We start from the raw sequence: 20,357 nt of genomic DNA, 5'->3' as shown, positions 1-20,357 counted from the left end.
CACAGAAGAGAACCTACTACACGTACATTTGTGTGCCTGTGGTTGGGATGTTAAGTTCCCAGAAGTCATGGTGGGCTTGGTCCCATGCTTCTGGCACACCTCAGCATCCATCTGAAAACAGAGGAGGATCCATTTTCTGCCTGAATAACCTCTTATATTAAATTGTTTTAGACACAGGGTGCCTCAGTTAGCTCATTTAAGCGAATATGCAGGTCATTTTAATTGCTGGATTACAAATAGCCCAAATAAAGTAGTGGGAAAAGAAACTTTTTTTGTTTTTTGTTTTTTGTTGTTTTTTTGGACTGTGACAAATAAGGGGACACCTGGAGGCAGCTTGTTCAGAATGCAGACTAATACATGTGTCTTATTTTAAAAATATTACATGTGCTACCCAGGAGCCACAGCTTTTTTCTGGAGCGTGCCTTATTCACACATTCTTTTTGAAACCACTTGGTTTTCCAGCTTCATGCTGTTAATGGAAGCATCTTGAAACATCTGACTAGCATAATTGCTCTAACATAGAATCCTAGAATATCAGGGTTGGAAGGGACCTCGGGAGGTCATCTAGTCCAATCCCCTGCTCAGAGCAGGACCAATCCCCAACTAAATCATCCCAGCCAGGGCTTTGTCAAGCCTGACCTTAAAAACCTCTAAGGAAGGAGATTCCACCACCTCCCTAGGTAACCCATTGCAGTGCTTCACCACTCTCCTAGTGAAATTTTTTTCCCTAATATCCAACCTAAACCTCCCCCACTGCAACTTGAGATGATGCAACATGATGTTGTTGCAGTATATCCTACCCCTAGCATCTTGAATGTTTTCTTCTGTGTGTCTAGGAAATGCAGCTCAGAGCTCGCCCACCTGCTTAACATCTTGTTCGCCTTTTACTTTCACAAGACTGTCGTGTCCTGGTGCTCTCTCCTTACCTGTGATTGTTCGTTCAGAGTGAGTGTGAGTGTGTGTATAAGTGTGTGTGTTGGTAAAGCTTCCTCTGACTTCTTTTTTAGGGGTCCTGTTTGACTGTCTTTGTCCTCTCCTCTTCTCCCTCTATACCCTATCTCACTGGGTGAGGTCATCCACTCTCACTGCATCGACTACAGTTTCTGTGCTGAACTTGCAAATCTATCTTTCTGTTCCTGGCCCATCTCTTGATCCAGGCTGTCACCTCTGCCTTTATTTTAAAGGTATCCAGGATAACTGGAGTGCACAACACAGAAGTGGTACCTTCTTTGATACCTTCCTAGTTTATACCAACACTCTCTTGGGCATGGCTTCTCTCTTACAGAAACTTTCTCCAGCATGTCATTCTGGGGCTGACCTTTTTAATTTGGCAGGACCATGTAGCAGCAACGTTAAACTGACCATTTACAACTGACTGCTCGATCTCCCTCTCTTCCAACTGTCATGTTTGTACTTCTTGTTTCACTAGTTTTTCCTTTCTAATTCCTGAGAATTCACATCTGCTGTCAGCTTAAACTTGATATGGCTAAAGCTCTCCCCCACTACTGAACACATCACCATCCATCCTGTCTCAAACCCATAACCTGTGGGGTCCTATCTCATCCAGGCAATATTCACATTCTGCTGCTGCTTTCACAATTTTTTTAAGACCCTCTTGTCCATACTCCTATCCAGGCTCCTGTTATCTCCCACAACTTCTCTGGCTTCCTTGATAGCTGCTGCTCCATGCCTCTCCTTTAAACACAGAGCTTCTGAGATCACCTGGATCCATCATTCTGACCATGTCGGCCTCCTTACCTCGAATCCTTTGTTTTGCTCCCCGTTCTCCACCACATCAAATTCAAGCCTTCAAAGCCCTTCACAGCTATTCATCCTCACTCATTTGACTGTCTCTTGTCAAACTCCGAAGGATGACAGCCTTAGAACCCCATTTGCGCGTTTGTCCCATAACCACCTCTGTTTTTTCCTCTCCATAGCTTCCCTTATGTGTGGATCACCGGTAGCTTTTTTTCAGTATAGCCTATCAGCACCCTCTCCTGACCAGTCTGATGCATTGCAGCCACATTGTTTTCTGCATCTGCACTCAGAGCAGAGGTCCCTCCAGAGCATTTCATGGCAGGCTGGAAAAACAGAGAGTCCAAAGTCTTTCTGTTCTGCAAGGGTGAGTTTGAAAGACTGGTTTAAGATGAAAACAGAAGCCAAAATAATTCAGTCTTTTTCCTCTGAAAGGAAAGCCTAGCACATCTTTAGCAAACAGAACTTAAACATCAGAGGGGTAGCCGTGTTAGCCTGGATCTGTAAAAAGCGACAAATAGTCTTGTGGCACCTTATAGACTAACAGACATATAAACAGGTTAGCCTTTTTGTCTGAAGAGTAAATTGTAGTAAAACAGTCTATTGTGAAGCTCTCTTCAGGCTGACTACAATCCCACCATGAACAAATATGAAAGAAACATAATCTCTCTTCCTTGGAGCAAGTCTTTCTAGGCTGGGTATACTCACCATGTGAACAAATCAAAGAAAAACAAACTTAGTTTCTTCACTAACTTTTGCCTACTGGTGTGGCACAAACTTTCCCAGAGGCCCACCGCACAGGATGATCTATTTACTCCCAGCAATAGTAGCAGCTGCCTTCCTGTTTCAATATTTGCTCCAGCCTGTGTTGCTTGAAGGCTAACAGGCCCTAGCTGACTCTGAATCTGTTCATTGATCCGTGTCTTCCCATCTTGAAGCCTCCTGGCTTCCTTCCTTGGTCATGCCCTGAACTGTAGTGGTCCCCTTAGGGATAGTATATTCTATCACAGCAATATTTCCCTTAATTACACTTTTATCTGTTTAAGTTTTTAAAGCAGTTTTGAAATTGTCTCGTTGTAATAGTAAGGCAGTTGTCTCGTCTCTTATTTTCCATGTTGGCACCAAAAAATAAAAAAAAAATCCCCTGTCAGGGGAGAAACTTTAAACATTAAATTGTTAATTAACATTTTACTAGGCAGCATTTTATGGGTGCAAAAAGTCACATTAGTGACTGTTAAACTGTCTAGTAATGTGCTTTTGCTCCTGGCATTATGGGTGAAAAATTAAGCTAGTAAAATGGTCTTGTTAATGCATAGTAAAATCTTAATTTATACTTACCCTTCTGCAGCTATTATTGGGAAATGCTGCTCTCTTTTGAGCACCTGTAGATCTACCAAATAGAAATCTTACAAGGTTCTTAAGATTTTTTTGTTCCCTCCCAAGGCACCTCTATCCCATTTTGCTCCATGGAAAGACTTGTGTCCTTTCCATGAGACAGGCGGTAGTTCTGGGGGGTTTCTGGTCAACTGCTAGAGACAAGACAGATTAGCTACTCATCTCATCTGAGACTCCACAATATTCAGATTACATCAAGTGGCAAATCAGTTCTGTGACTTTTGGCTTCTCCTTGTGAGACAGTTCCATCATATTAACCAAGAATGTTTGTATTTGGTAAAATCTTAGCTGAACAGCTTGTCAGTTTTCATCCTGTTTGTTATGTATATGGAAAAGGTGTGTGTAGAACAGAGCCCTCTCTGGCTCTGTTGAAATGGCAGGAGAGTCCAAGCAAGACATCCAAGAAAGCATGTTTAGTGCAAAACCCTCTAAACGTTCGAGCTAAACTTTTAAAGTGGAGATGCTATAGGTTGTCCCCTTCCCATGCCTAGTAACAAGGTTTCAATGCAGCAGGTACTATTTGCCTTGATAATCACAGTTACAGTATCTCATGAATGATTCAGGATTTAGTGAGCACCAGGGTTCTCTGGATAACTTAAATCTGTTATATGAAGTTGGACCATCTTCTTCAGCAGAGACTTAAGTAGGATTTGTGAATGGCTGGCCCAGAGAGAGTGAAATAAATGACTTGGGTGCTAGGGAAAGACATGGAAATAATCCTTACCTCAGCTGTTTTACACTGAAAACTTATGTTCCTCTTTGAGTGATGTCCCTGTAGGTGTTCCACTTTAGGTGTTCGAGCTCGTAATCTTGCGCCGCTTCAGGCAGGTATCTGGCACGGTGCGACCAACCCCTCCTCAGTTCCTCCTCTTCCGCCATTGACTCAAGTCGGAACAGCTAGCAGCCCTTTCAGCTTATTCTGAGTAGGATAGGTTTATCATTCGTGTGCTCCTTCATGTTTTGGCCATCATTCCAGAGGACATGCTTCCATTCTGATGACGCTTGTTTAAAAAAAAAAAAAGGCGTTAATTAAATTTGTGACTGAACTCCTTGTGGGAGACTTGTATGTCCTCTGCTCTGTTTTACTGCATTCTGCCATATATTTCATGTTCTAGAAGTCTCAGATATTGACCCAGCACACGTTGTTCATTTTAAGAACACTTTTGCTGCACATTTCACAAAATGCAAAGAAGGTATCAATGTGAGATTTCTAGCGATAGCTACAGCACTCGACCCAAGGTTTAAGAATCTCAAGTGCCTTCTAAAATCTGAGCGGGACGAGGTGTGTAGCATGCTTTCAAAAGTCTCAAAACAGCAACGCTGAAACAGAAACTACAGAACCCGAATTACCAAAAAAGAAAATCAACCTTCTGCTGGTGGCATCTGACTCCGATAATGAAAATGAACATGTCGGTCTGCACTGCTTTGAATTGTTATCAAGCAGAACCCGTCATCAGCATGGACGCATGTCCCCTGGAATGGTGGTTGAAGCATGAAGGGACATACGAATCTTTAGCTCATCTGGCACGGAAATAACTTGTGACGCCAGCTACAACAGTGCCATGAGTATGCTTGTTCTCACTTTCAGGCGACATTGGCAGCATTATCTCCTGCAAATGTAAACAAACTTGTTTGCCTGAGCGATTGGCTGAACATGAATGAAGTAGGACTGAGCGGACTTGTAGTTCTAAAATTTTACATTGTTTTATTTTTGAGTGCACTTTTTTGTACATAATTCTACATTTGTAAGTTCAACTTTCATGATAATGAGATTGCACTACAGTACTTGTATTGGGTGAATTGAAAAATACTATTTTTTACAGTGCAAATATTTGTAATCAAAAATCTAAAGTGAACACTGTACACTTCGTATTGTGTTGTAATTGAAATCAATATATTTGAAAATGTAGAAAACATCCAAAAATATGTAAATAAATGGTATTTTATTATTGTTTAGCAGTGTGATTAGTCGTGATTAATTTTTTAATCGCTTGACAGTCCTAGTTTAAACTAGTTAGCTTTATTCTTTTGTCTCCGTCCTCTCCCCCCCCCCCAATAAAAATTGTTTCTCTTCATAGGATTGCAGGTTTCCGTTCAACTGTCACTGTAGAGTAGTCGTTTTTCTCCCCCCTGACCTCCCTTTACAGGGAGAAAATGCTCCCTGAGGGGCATGCCTGCCTCCTCAGGGTTCAAACACTGCCTTACTTACAGACTTTCAATACCAGTTTCAGACAGACACTCTGTGTGTCTGCTGTCTTGGTGAGACAGGTATACCGCAGAAGTGCTTGCACTGCCACAACCTCAAAGCCCACACCAGGAAGGCGAGAGACCTTCAACTTAAACTCTTCCTCATGGAGAAGTGTCTCCGCCCTGCTTCTGAGCCCGAGGTACACACCCTTCATGGCCAGAGATCTCCAACAACAGCCTCTGACAGGGCCTTTCTTCCATGGTCCAGGCTCCCAACCAACTGCCAAGAAGGCAGCAAAAAAAAAAAAAAAAAAAAAAAAGTACAACGACCCTGACTCATGAGTTGGCCAATAAAAGGCGCTCCTCCAACGGGCAAACAGCTTCAGTACCAACTGCACCAGGTCCTCCCATCACTGAAATAGCAGGATGATCTGGCACTGTTGGTGCCAAGAAAACAAAAGATGCCAAGCGGCCGAGCTCTGACACAGACAGCAAGGAGAAACTGAAACCCCATACTACAGTACTGGGGGAGCTGATCAAACACCCAGTACCGAGAGTCTCAGCACTTCCGCAGATGATGGCACCACCTAGTACAGGCACCACACACATGGGGCCGCACAACGGCACCGACAAGAAGATTGCAACATCTGGTACGGATTCCTATGATGCCAGTGGTACCAATGCCATTGACACCTTGCTGCTAGGGTCTGCCATTCTCGGTACCAACAGTACCTCAGGAACACTCAATACCAAGTCAACCCACCTCTCCATGTCTTTCCGGTCTGCCATTTTCGAGCGATGATGATGATGTTCTACACTCTCCACAGCATTCCTCTCCTGTGAGTGCTCCCATCAAATCAGTTCTTGCGCACAAGGGCTACCTGGTTGACCCGAAGTACCACCCCTGGTGTGGGCACCCCTGGATGCCACCTATACCCTTCTTTCCACAGTGGCCGTTTTGGAGTCCAGGAACGGCTTACCCGCTATAGCAGCAACAATACAGACCTATTGGCCCACCCAGAGAGAGAGCACATTCACCCTTATCGACGGCACAGGGACCATCTGAACCTACAGAATGGGGCTGAAGAGGAGGAGGAATTCTCTGACCAGGACACCGCACCTGAGGCTCACTTCTCCTCATCTTCGCCTGATGACACTATCCTGTCCCCGCCTCCCAACACATGAGATGATTTCAAGCAATTCCAAGACCTCTGTAAGAGAGTTGTGAGTTCACTGGGTATTTCGCTCGAAGAAGTCCAGGAAGCATGGCATCATAGACATACTGCACACACCTACTTCCTCCAAAATCTCTCTTCCTATGAATGATGTGATTATGGTACCAGTGAAGTTAATCTCTCAGACCCCAGCAAGAGGTCTAATTAAAAAAATACTACATGATTGCGAAGGGAACTGAATTTCTCTTCTTGCGGTCAATGAGCAGGGCAGACGACAGCTACCCCCAGGAACATGCCATATGAAAAGAATTGGAAGAGGCTCAATCTCTTTGGCCACAAAGCATACTCCTTGGTGACCTTACACTTGAGAATAGCTAACTAAGAAGTGTTACTAGCTAAGTACGATCATAATAATTACGCAAAATTCTCTTGAATTTATTGATTTTATTCTGGAAGAGAGAGAGCAATTCAGATCATTTGTATCAGAAGGACAACTCATAACCAGGATAGCATTACAGGCTGCTCTGGATTTGGCAGATACAGCAGCGAGGTCCATAGCCACCAATGTGATTATGAGAACGGCTTCCTGGCTCCATCTTTCTGGGTTCCCTGAACCAGTACAGTTGATGGTCAAAGACCTGCCATTTGAAGGACCCAAATTCTTTGCGGCCAAAACAGGCGAGTCGCTACATACTCTCAAGGGCGGCATTACGATCCCTGGGTATTTACACACCTAGAACCAAATGAAGACAAGGAAATTATCAGGCCCCTCGAAGATTCCACCCCCTCCTTATGCACAGTGCCACAGATATTATGACCACCAGGGGCAGAAACAGAAAACATTGAGGGGAGGACTATCTACTCCCTCAAATACTACATCCCAACCATCGGCCTCCAGACAACAAATTTGAGGCCTTGGTGGAGGGCCTGTGAACCCTGCATCTTTCAATGCTGGAACCATCTACAATCTTCAAACTTTTTGGAGATCGCTTAATAGAATCATAGAATATCAAGGTTGGAAGGGACCTCAGGAGGTCATCTAGTCTAACCCCCTGCTCAAAGCAGGACCAATCCCCAACTAAATCATCCCAGCCAGGGCTTTGTCAAGCCTGACCTTAAAAACCTCTAAGGAGATTCCACCACCTCCCTAGGTGACCCATTCCCAGTGCTTCACCACCCTCCTAGTGAAAAAGTTTTTCCTAATATCCAACCTAAACCTCTCCCACTGCAACTTGAGACCATTACTCCTTGTTCTGTCATCTGGTACCACTGAGAACAGTCTAGATCCATCCTCTTTGGAACCCCCTTTCAGGTAGTTGAAAGCAGCTATCAAATCCCCCCTCATTCTTCTCTTCTGCAGACTAAGCAATCCCAGTTCCCTCAGCCTCTCCTCATAAGTCATGTGCTCCAGCCTCCTAATCATTTTTGTTGCCCTCCGCTGGACTCTTTCCAATTTTTCCACATCCTCCTTGTAGTGTGGGGCCCAAAACTGGACACAGTACTCCAGATGAGGCCTCACCAATGTTGAATAGAGGGGAATGATCACATCCCTTGATCTGATGGCAATGCCCCTACTTATACAGCCCAAAATGCTGTTAGCCTTCGTAGCAACAAGGGCACACTGTTGACTCATATCCAGCTTCTCATCCACTGTAACCCCTAGGTCCTTTTAGGCAGAACTGATGCCTAGCCATTCGGGCCCTAGTCTGTAGCAGTGCATGGGATTCTTCCGTCCTAAGTGCAGGACTCTGCACTTGTCCTTGTTGAACCTCATCAGGTTTCTTTTGGCCCAATCCTCTAATTTGTCTAGGTCCCTCTGTATCCTATCCCTACCCTCCAGCGTATCTACCACTCCTCCCTGTTTAGTGTTATCTGCTTCCTTCCATTCTACCCAATCTGGAAAACTATTACATCAGACAGATGGGTATTAGAAATTATCCAGAGTGTTACTCCATCCCCATTACCTCCAGATTCCCCTACCCACTCTCCCTCCCCGTCCCTCTTTAGGGGCCCCTCTCACGAACATTTACTGCAACAAGATGTAGCCACCTCTTACACCTAGGAGCAGTAGAACCCATCCCAACAGAATATAGAAATAAGGGATTCTCTTCATACCACTTTCTCATGCAGGAAAAAAACCCAGGAAGGTGGCGACCCATCCTTGCCTACGGCGACTCAACAAGTTTGTGAAGAGACAGCGATTCAAAATGGTCACACCAGGTACCATAATTCCAGTGCTAGAAAGGGGGGATTGGTTCTCAGCCCTCGACCTCCAGGACGTGTATTTTCATATAACCATCCATCCCTCACATTGGAAGGTTCTCCAATTTGCAGTAGCGCAGGAACATTTCCAAGACAAGGTCCTACCCTATCCACTTCCCCTTGGGTATTTTCAAATGTCTTAGCTGTTGTAGCTGCCTACCTCCGCAGAAAAAGGAATCATGATACACCTCTACCCCAATATAACGCTGTGCTCGGGAGCCAAAAAATCTTACTGCGTTATAGGTGAAACCGCGTTATATCGAACTTGCTTTGATCCACCGGAGTGCACAGCCCTGCCCTCCCGGAGCGCTGCTTTACCATGTTATATCCAAATTTGTGTTATATTGGGTTGCGTTATATCGGGGTAGAGGTGTATTTCCGTAGTTGGATGACTGGCTGCTGAAACTGCCAACACTGCAAGCAGCATTAGAGTCCACCGAACAGACAGTAACTCTATTTACTAGGTTAGGCCTTCAAATAAATATAAAAAAATCAACTCTGACACCAGTACAAGAACTAGAGTTTATTGGGTTCTATCTCAAGTCTCCCTAGGCGACGACCTATCTACCAAGAAAATGATTTCTGATTTTAACCAACCTGATCTCCACAACGTGAAACAGTCCATAAGTATCTGCCAGAACTTGACTGCAATTTCTAGGCCACAGGGCTGCCACGACCTTCGTCGTCAGACATGCAAGGTTACACATGCGGTGTCTACAAACTTGGCTCCAGACAAACTGTCCCACACAAGCACAATATAAACAAGCACATCACAATGTTGAACAAATAAGACTCCCTTATTTATCCACGGTGTCTGCAGGGGGGTGCCCTTTGTACAGAATCGGCCAACGCTCACTATCACCACAGATGCATCCATCCGGGGTTGGGGTGCATACTAAACTCACGTTCTGTCCAGGGCCGGTGGAATCCAATCTTCATATAAATCTTTTAGCGCTATGAGCTGTTCGAAACACCTGCTCCCATTTCTTACCGATTGTCAAAGGCAAGACCGTATAGACCAGTGGTCTCCAACCTTTTTATGCACAAGATCACTTGACCTGTTTGCCACATGAGGCAACAAAGTGCCTGTGACTCTGCTCCTTCCAGAATCATAGCCTGGGCTCGCTTGCAGATGCATTTCTCCTCCCCTGGACGGAACATCTGCTGTAGGCATTCCCACCGTTCCCACTCGTGCACAAGGTCCTGCTCAAGATCTGCAGGGACAAGGCGGTGGTCATACTGGTGGCATTGGCATGGCCTCACCAACACTGGTACACCACACTCCTGGAGCTGTTGGTGGACGCCTCATCGCACTGACCCTGGTCCCGGACCTGATCACCCAAGACCACGGTTGCCTTCATTACCCCAACCTCCAGTCCCTTCAGCACATGGCTTCATGGCTAAACCCCATGGAACTCGTGCTCAGAGCCTGTTAGGGAGGTCTTGTTTGGTAGCAGAAGCCCTCCACCAGGGCCACCTACCTGGTCAAGTGGAAAAGATTTGCAATCTGGTGCCCTCAGGGCCGCACACCTCAGCTGCAGGTGCCCATATCTCTCATCCTGGACTATCTATTGCACTTAAAACAGCAAGGTCTGGTGGCATCGTCCATCAAGGTGCACTTGGCAACCATTTCTGCCTTCCAGCCAGGAGCAGCTGGGTGTTCCGTTTTTGCCAACCCCATGGTTGGACATTTCCTGAGAGGTCTGGAAAGGCTGTACCCTCAGGTTAGACAACCGGTCCTGGTGTGGGACCTCTGCCTGGTCCTTTCTCACACACACCTCCTCCCCCCACGTTGGAGCCCCTGATGCTTTGCTTGCTGCTATACCTATCATAGAAGGTGGTCTTCCTAGTCGCCATTACTTCGGCAAGGAGGGTATCGGAGCTTCAAGCCCTCACCTCCGACCCTCCCTACACTGTTTTCTTTAAGGACAAGGTGCACCTCAGGCCTCATCCAGCATTTCTTCCAAAGGTGGTGTCCCAGTTCCGTTCCAACCAGGACATTTTTCTTTTACCCTAAGCCTCACTCAAGTAGCTGAGAACAGAGGCTTCGCTCACTGGACATTTGAGCGCTGGCCTTTTTACATTGACCGCAAAAAGCTGTTCCGTAAATCGAACCAGCTGTTCGTGGCGGTAGCAGACCGGATGAAAGGACTCCCGATCTCGTCGCAGAGGATTTAGTCATAGATCGTGTCATGCATCCGAACATGCTACAACTTAGCCAAAGTTCCAGCCCTGGCACTAATGGTGCATTCCACAACGGCACAGGCCTTCTCGGCGGTGTTCCTGGCCTAGGTCCCAATTCAAGAAATCTGCAGGGCAGTGACGTGGTCCTTGGTTCACATGTTTTCCTCTCATTATGCTATCACCCAGCATGCCAGAGATGATTCAGCATTCGGCAAAGCGGCGTTTCAGTCAGAGATTCCGTAACTCCAACCCCACCTCCTGGGTAGGGCTTGGGAGTCACCTAATTGGAATCGACATGAGAAAGCACTCGAAAGAAAAAATGGTTACTCACCTTCTCGTAACTGTTGTTTTTTGAGATGTTGCTCATGTCCATTCCAAATCCTCTGTTGGAGTAGCCAGCAAAAAGGAACTGAAGAGGCCATGGAGGCGCCACTCCCAGGGGCTCTATAGCTGACCTGACAGGTGCTGCTAGGGGAAAAACTTTCCAATGACTGTGCATGCGGAGCACACACACCTAATTGGAATGGACTTGAGCAACATATCTCGAAGAACAACAGTTATGAGAAGGTGAGTAACCGTGTTTCTTTGGTTTTTTGGTTTTTTTTGGCTAGGTAGCAGAAAGCCCTTGACTAGGGCCACTTACCTGGTCAAGTGAAAATGCTTTACTTACTGTGCCGCCGAGTGTGGCTTCCCTCCTCTGCAAGTGTCCTTACAGTCCATCCTGGACTACCTCCTTTATGTGAAGCATTAAGGTCTGTCGCTAGCCTCTATCAAGGTGCATTTGACAGCGATATCGGTATTCCATCCTCCAATCCAGGGTTGGACAGTCTTTGCCAAGGGTATGACAGATTCAGTGAAGGTCTGGAGAAGCTCTACCCGCAGGTTCGTTTAAATCGCCATGGGATTTAAACCTGGTCTTGTCCAAGCTCACTGGGCCTCTGTTCGAGCCATTGGCAAAATGCTCTCCTCTGCTACTCTCTTTGAAAGTCACCTTCCTGGTAGCAATTACTTTGCTAGAAAGAGTCTAGGTGCTTCAGGTGCTAACATCGGAGCTTCCCTATATTGTATTCTTTAAGGACAAGGTCTGATTGCGCCCCCGCTCAGCCTCTTTCCCCAAGGTGGTGTCTTTTTTACAACCAGAACATCTTCCTACAAGTCTTCTGCCCTAAATCGCATAATACAGAAGAAGAGTGGCATCTGCATTCTCTGGATATTAGAAGTGCCTTGGCCTTTTATATAGACAGGAGAAGACCTTTCTGCAAATCCACATGGCTTTTTGTGAAAGGCCTCCCAGTAACGGTCCAAACAGTCTAGCCATGGATCATGGCCCATATCCGGGTCTGCTATGAGCAGGCGGTGGTGTCTGGCGCAGGCATCATGAAGGCCCACTCAACAAGGGCTCAAGCATCTTCAGCTGCGTTTCTGGCACATATACCAATACAGGACATCTGCAAGGCAGTGACATGGTCCTCGGTCCACACATTCGAATCCCACTATGCGATCACCCAACAGGCAAAAGATGATGCTAGTTTCAGGAGGGCTGTGCTGCAGTGGACACGACCTTAAACTCCTAACCCACCTCCAGGACTTCTGCTTGTGTGTCTCCCAGAATGGAATCGACATGCGCAAGCACTCGAAGAAGAAAGGACGGTTACTTACCTTTCGTAACTGTTGTTCTTCGAGCTGTTGCTCGTGTCCATTCCATGACCTGCCCACCTGTCCCGCCATAGGAGTTCACAGCAAAAAGGAACTGAAACGGTGCAGGGCCGGTGGCGCCACTTATATCGGTGCATAAGTGCTGGCCTCCAGGAGTTGCCAGAGCTGGCCCTACAGATACCACTAGGGGGAAAAAATCTCTGGCAACTGTGCACACGGAGTGCGCGCTCCCGGAATGGACATGAGCAACACATCTCGAAGAACAACAGTTACGAAAGGTAGGTAATGTTCTTATTTCTGTGGAGGATTCACAGGACATCTCGGTGTGCATAAATAATCTTTTTTTGCAGGGCGCCCTCTGGCTATCTGTGCCAGGCAATTAGAAGCAGATAGCCACTGTACCTGCACTGGTTATTTCAAGAAAAAATAGCAAATAAAATGTGCCCCCACAATATTGTGAACTGCATACTTACGAGAGGTTCCTTCCCTGCATCATGCTCACCCATGCTGGACTGCTGTGACTGGCTGAACTGCTCTGGGGTTACAAATAGCTCCTGGCTCTCTGGGACAATGGATCCCTTATTTGCCTGTCTCTCTTCCTTGTGCAACACAGTCATCTCAGTGTTGCCTATGTTGGCCCATGACTCTGACTTATCCAAGGTATTCGCACAGCTGTTGGGGGTGGTTGTGTGGTCGCTGCCAAATATAGCATGCAGCTCCTTGTAAAAGCGGCATGTTTGTGGCGCTGGACCAGAGCAACTGCTTGCCTTCTTTGTCTTCTAGTATGCCTGCCGCAGCTCCTTGGCTTTCACACGGCACTGCTGCAGGTCCTCTGGTAGCCATTCTGCACTATGCCCCAAGAGATCTGCTCATAGATGTTCACATTTCTATGGCTGGAGCTGAAATGTGTCTGGACAGCCCCTTCTCCCCACAAACCCAGGAGATCCACCACCTCCTGTGTAATCCAGGCAGGAGCGCATTTGGAGTGTGGAACTGGCATGCTTAGCTGGGCAGGCAAGCTCTCCACACCAAGCAAACAGGAAATGGAAATTCAAAATTAGTGGTCCTTTAATAGGGGAGGGGCTTTTTCCATTATACCTGACCACTGGGCAGAGGAGTTGAAGACTGTGACCAGAGTGGTCACAATGGAGCATTGTGAGACACCTCCTGGAGGCCAGTTAAGTTGATGTAAGGAATGCATTGTCTATACTGCTGTTACGTCGACCTAACTACATTGACTTAATCACTACACCTCTCATGGAGGTGGAGCTAAGTTAACGTAGCAGGCGGGATAAGTTAGCGGGAGGGATCTTGCAGTGTAGATACTGACATTATTAGGATGACGAAAGGCAGCTTATGTCGACCTAACTCTGTAGCGTAGACCAGAGCTAAAACTCTCACACCAGTATCAACTTCCTAGACTCCACGATCAGCTGAAGATAACTATATACAAGAAACTCACAGATCACTACACTTACCTTCACAGATCCAGTAACCACCCCAAACACCCCAAAAATGTTATCTACAGCCAGGCACTCAGCTACCATAGAATGTTTCTAGGAGAAAGTCTGGGATACACACCGTAACACACTTAAAACCATGTTCACCAAACAAGTACACTCCACCAGAGAAGTAGATCACATCATGGAACGGGCTGCCCAATTACCCTAAAAGGACTTGCTTCAGTACGGGGTTGGGGGACGACGACACTGCACTCCCCTACTTGTCACTACCACCCCACACTGCAGTCTGTAGGGGGTATCATTAAACAACATACTTGATGTGGACCACATCTTGAAATAAATCTTTCCTAAATCCCCTCTTCTGGCCTTCATACACCCCCCACAACTTCTTCAAGCAAATCAAAAGCAAGCTACCCTCAGAACAGGACGCACCAACTCAAAGTGGCACCAGACCCTGTCGTAACAGATGCAAAACCTGTAGACATACCTCCGCTACTACAATGATCAGTACCCCTCACAACACACCTTTCAAGATCCATGGGTCCTACACATGCTTATCATGTGGTGTACCTCATCCAGTGCATTAAATGCCCCAGTATCTATGTGGGTGCAACAAACTAATCATCACTACATTCTCAAATGAACTCGCACAGAAAAATGATAAAACAAAAACGCCTGTGGGTGAACACTTTTCATAAAATGGTCACTCCATATCTGATATCTTAGTCCTTTTTCTCAAAGGAAACCTGCATAATAGCTCCCAAGCTTGTCTTTTGATAGTTAAATTCATAACTTTGTTAGACCCTAAAAATCATGGATTTAATAAAGACACTGGATTTATGGCTCATTACAACAATTTGTAACCCACTCACCTGCCTTTATCCTATGAGTGCAAAGTTTTTAACTGTCCATTTCACCTTCAATGGTCTCTTGCAATGTGTGTTAACTCTTTTATGCTTAAGTCTGTTCTACCTTGCATTTAGTTGTGACATTGAGTACCTTTCCCAGAACTGAAGAAGAGCTCTGTGAGACAAAAGCTTGTCTCTTTCACCAACGGAAGTCGGTCCAATAAAAGATACTACCTCACCCACCCTGTCATTACTGTCATCCGTGGTCAGGGATGAAAGTAATATGGAACACTTACTCCAGGCCTCGAGCGGAAGGGGCGGGACTGGAGCCCATCTGCACTGCCTTGCCTGCACGCACCACCTGGGGCTCTGGCGGCGATTTAATAGGGCCTGGGGCTCCGGCCGCCACCGCAGTAGCACTTTAAGGACCCTCAGGAGCAATTTAATGCTTTGCTGCGGCAGCGCTTTAACGTTGACTGTGTACGGGCTTCTTACCGGTATGCCGTACTGGCCTACTTTCACCCCTGTCCGTGGCCTGGTGTTGGATGAGGTGCTTGACTGCATGTAGAAGAGACCCAATAGCATGGTCAGCTGACACTTTGTTGTAACATCTTGCTATAGCTGGATTTTGATCTAGCATGAGTGGTTCAGGGAAGAGATGCCAACACTGCTTTGTGCATCTGAGAGATGTGGCGGTATAGGCTGGTGTTGCTTTCCAAGGTTCTAGAGGGTAGGAGAGGCGCTCTAGGAACAGGTCAGTACTTCTAGTCCAACAGATTAAGCACATAACTGGTTGGGATGTAATACAGTTGTTTAAGACCAAGGCTTTCTCTGTCAGCTTCCTTTGGTGTTACATGAAAGCAGTTTTGGTGAATAATGAGAGAAACTTACATTTTGAGAGACTCATATTTTGATGAGATAAAAATAGTCTGATATCAATATCTGCTCTAATCAATATTTCTGTACGTCTCGTCTCAAGTTTGAACTATCAGTGTTTCTCAATGTTAAACTATAAGAATTAGCAAAGAAGACACACCGAAGCAGATTCCAATGATTAGTCACTGCTGAATAATATGATTGAAACACTTCCTAGAAATTGTTAGCTATGAGTCTCATATGGTTTGCCTAAATTAGGAAAAGTTTGAGTTCTATTTGGGTTAGCTGACATGTTAGCTACTTCCTACCTAACCATGACATTTTCAGTATAACTTGTTGAGATATAAAGGTGTTAATCAGCATCTACACTTCAGTAAACATTGTGGTTGGTTGCGGTTAAGTAATGTGTTAGCTAACCCTGACCCAACACAGCCTCGTCTCAGAAATTAGAAGAACTCTTATAGTGAGGGGCTTAAATCTGATCATTAAGGTTCTTGCTCTTCATAGAAAATGAAAGGCTTTAAGTGGCAAAGGCAATGAAACGTTAACTGTCGCAGCTAACAATGCCATGCTAATTTGGTTCTCATTTGTGATACCAGGGAGGAGGCAATTCTTCCCTACACAGCATTAATAAGACTACTCCTATTGAGGTATTCTATTCCTTTCTGGGCTCCTTGTTGAAAAAACTTACTCTAACATGGGCAAATACAAAAATAAGATATATCCTGTAAGGAGACAGAAGAAAATGGCTAGGTGCGAAAAGAGGGGAACTAGAGTCAACTGACTTACCCGGGATATCCTTTTCAGCCTTGGGATCTAGGAATATGTCCAATCATTTGGCTAATACATGCTACTGAACAACAGAAGGCTTTTACTGAACTATCCTGCGAAGGTTGCAGGCTGTTGGAAGTATATCCAGTATTCTCAGTAAATTTGAAGTATGCAGTGATTTCCTGGTTTGTACTTAAGCAATATGTAGTTACTAATGAAAACTGTCAGTTTTAACTGACCTGCAGTTAATTCTGTTGCATTTGTCTTACAGAGTGCCTGGTGAGGAATGCGATGGGATCAATAGCATGTCTGTGGAGAGCGGCCCTGGGACAAGACTGAGAAATTTACCAGTAATGGGGGATGGACTAGAAACTACACAAATGTCTACAACACAGGCACAGACCCAACCCCAACAAGGCAATATTGTAGGCACTAACCCCCCTCCACCAGAGACCTCCAACCCTAACAAGCCCAAACGACAGACCAACCAACTGCAGTATCTACTCAAAGTGGTGCTCAAGACACTATGGAAACACCAGTTTGCGTGGCCTTTCCATCATCCTGTGGACGCTGTCAAGCTAAACCTCCCTGTAAGTACAGATTGAGAAATCTGCTGCTGCTTCTTCTCAAATTACACATTACATGTCTGTGACAGGTTCCCCCCACTTTGGGGTGCTGCCTGGAACTGGGGTACCACTGAGTCCGCCTGACCCTCCAGCCTGGGCTCCATTTACACTGTATTGGTAAGGCAAGCCAGCCAAGCCCTCCCTTGGGCTTCAGACTGCACTTGACCAGCACACATACAGGTAGGGACACACCCAGCTTCAGCTGTACACACAGATGCTGAAGATCAACTGTGTATGGGAAGGCACAGCTAAGGAATTGCTCAGTACTCAAGTGCACACCCCCCTCAAGAGGGTAACCACACAATTGTACCGTCTTGCGTGGCACAGAGAACCTGTACAGTGTAAGCTCATGAAATTCGCCCCCTCGCTCAATGTGGAGAGGGATATACACAGCTTTTTGCCCCAAATTATGATTTCCCCACACACTGGTTTTAGACAAAACAAGTTTATTAACTACAAAAGATAGATTTTAAGTGATTATAAGGGCTAGCAAACCGTTCAAAGCAGATTACCTAGCAAATAAAACAAACACACAATCTAAGCTTAATAAACCAAAGAAACTGGTTATAAGTAGCAAATTCTCACCCCAAATGTTGTTTTAGGCAGATTGCCGAGATTCTTGAAGGTAAGCTGCACTTGCTTGCAGCTTAAAACTCCAGATATTCCTTTCACAGGCCAGACACTCTCTAGCCTGGGCTCAGCCCTTCTCCCCTAGTCCAGTCTTGTTCTCAGGTGTTTCCAGTAGTCCTCTTCCTTGGACAGGGAGTCAAAGAAGAACGAAGCACAATGATGTCACTCCCCTGCCTTAAATAGCTTTTGCATATGGCAGGAATCCTTTGTCTACCAGTTTGATCCTCAAACCCGGTCAGTGGAAAAACACTAGTATTATTATGGAGTTCAGTACCAGGTGACTTGGTCACAGGTCCCTGCAGCCATAACCCAGAGTCTGTTTGCATCGTCCCCTGGAAGGCTTCTCAGTGGGTGATCAGCATTTTCTAAGACCTATTGTTCTTCCCAGTGAGACATCTAAACTGATTGCATTCTGCCTAGTGGGCATTCCCCAGGTGTAAACACATTTGTAATTGATGCATAGACAGTATTCCTAACTTTAGATACCAAAATGATACATGCATACAAATAGGATAATCCTATTCACTGAATCATAACCTTTCCAATGATCTCTCACATGTCTTACCTTGTATAAAATACATTATAGGTATGCCATAATCATATCCTATATAACAATATCTCTATGAAGTATATGGGGCGTAATGCCACAATGTCTATGAAGAATATGAAGTCCTTTGTATCTTGGGTATTTTCTCCCTCCTACTGAAATCACCAAATCAGTGGTTTTTGGAGATGGACACCGGGAGGGGTACACTCTCAATGATCCAGCCAGTCTTCAAATTTTGTGGAGGGGAGGGTATTTATAATTAGGAATAATATCCCTTCTGGTTTATAGACAGAAAATGCATTAGGAATAAATATTTTGAGTTGTTTAATATGTTAGGATACTATTCCCTCCTGTCCCCCAGTCCAGACTAGTTAATTCATCTCTCTGGCTGTCAAGCAGCAGGAATCATTAAGAAGATGAGCCAAGGTATTTGCCACCTTGGACTTCACTCTTCCCTGCCACTCAGAATACTGTTCTGTGTTCTGTGTAGTCACTTGCTTCATCTGTGCTATTTTGTATTAGTTCGCATAGACCTTGATGGAAGCTAAAATACTCATGGCCTTAGTGGAGTGCCTTGGTACTCATACAGCCTACAGGCTGCCTGCAGCTAGGTTTGTTGTGGCCTCCAGTGCTGTTCAGTAATATTCAGTAATTTTATAAGGGAAGATTTTTAAATGTAAACCTACTTAATTGGCTTACAGACATTTTGAAGCCTCTTGTGCCTCCATGGTCACTCCTTAACTGTCTGCCAGAGTCCTGTGGCTCACATAACATCTTCACAGGCAGGGAGGGACGAAGGGTTGTAAAATATGCCATCTGCCTATACTAAAAGAGCACAGAATGATTGGGGAAGCCATTGAGAGCTCTTCTGGAGAGAGCGCCCTGTGAATATAGCAGTAGAAATATATTACCGACCACCTGACCAAGATGGTGATTGTGAAATGCTCAGGGAGATTAGAGAGGCTGTAAAAAATAGAAATCTCAATAATAATGCAGGATTTCAACTATCCCCATATTAATGGATCCATGTCACCTAAGGATGGTATGCGAAGATAAAGTTTCTAGACACCATTCAATAACTCCTCCTTGGAACAGCTAGTCCTAGAACCCACAAGGGGAAAGGCAGTTCTTGATTTAGTCCTAAGCAGAGCACAGGATCTGTTCCAAGAGGTGAATATTGCTGAATCGCTTGGTAATTGCAACCATAATATAATTAAATTTAACATGGGGGGGGGGGGGAGGAGGGAGGACAGCAAAGAAGCCCCACCATAGTAGCATTTAACTTCAGGAAGGTGAACTATACATAAATTAGGAAGCTAGTTAAATGGAAATTAAAAGGCACAGTCAAAAGTGAAATGCCTGCAAGCTGCATGGATTTTTTTTTTAAACACCATAATAGAGGCTCACATTAAATGTATACCCCAAATTAAAAACATTGTAAAAGGACCAAAAAAGTGCCACCATGGCTAAACAACAAAGTAAAAGAAGCAGTGAGAAGCAAAAAGGCATCCTTTAAAAAGTGGAAGTTAAGTCTTACTGAGGAAAATGGAAAGGAGCATAAATTGTGGCAAGTCAAGTGTAAAAATATAATTAGGCAGGCCAAAAAAGAATTTGAAGACCAACTAACCAAAGTCTTAAAAACAAACAGCAATTTTTTTTTTAAGTACATCCATTAGAAGCAGGAAGCTTGCCAAACAATCAGTGGGTTCGCCGGACGATCAACATGCTAACGGGGCATTCAAAAAAGATTAGGCCATTGTGGAGAAACTAAACAAATCTTTGCATCAGTCTTTGCAGAGGATGTGAAGTAGTTTCTCATAACTGAGCCACTCTTCTTAGGTGACAGATCTGAGGAACTGTCACAGATTGAGTTGTCAGTAGAGGAGATTTTTGAACAAATTGATAAATGAAACTAATAAGTCACCAGGACCAGATGGTATTCACCCAAGAGTTCTGAAGGAATTCAAATATGAAATTGCAAA

General features: G+C 45.1%; 1 pseudogene; it reads left to right on the top strand.

The window, feature by feature from the left end:
- LOC135891603 (bromodomain-containing protein 4-like) overlaps nt 1-20,357 on the top strand; it is a 141,475-nt pseudogene that overhangs the window by 57,241 nt on the left and 63,877 nt on the right.

The sequence above is a fragment of the Emys orbicularis genome, chromosome 19, assembly GCF_028017835.1.
Source record: "Emys orbicularis isolate rEmyOrb1 chromosome 19, rEmyOrb1.hap1, whole genome shotgun sequence".
Lineage (NCBI taxonomy): Eukaryota > Metazoa > Chordata > Testudines > Emydidae > Emys > Emys orbicularis.
This window is presented reverse-complemented; position numbering and strand designations above follow the sequence as displayed.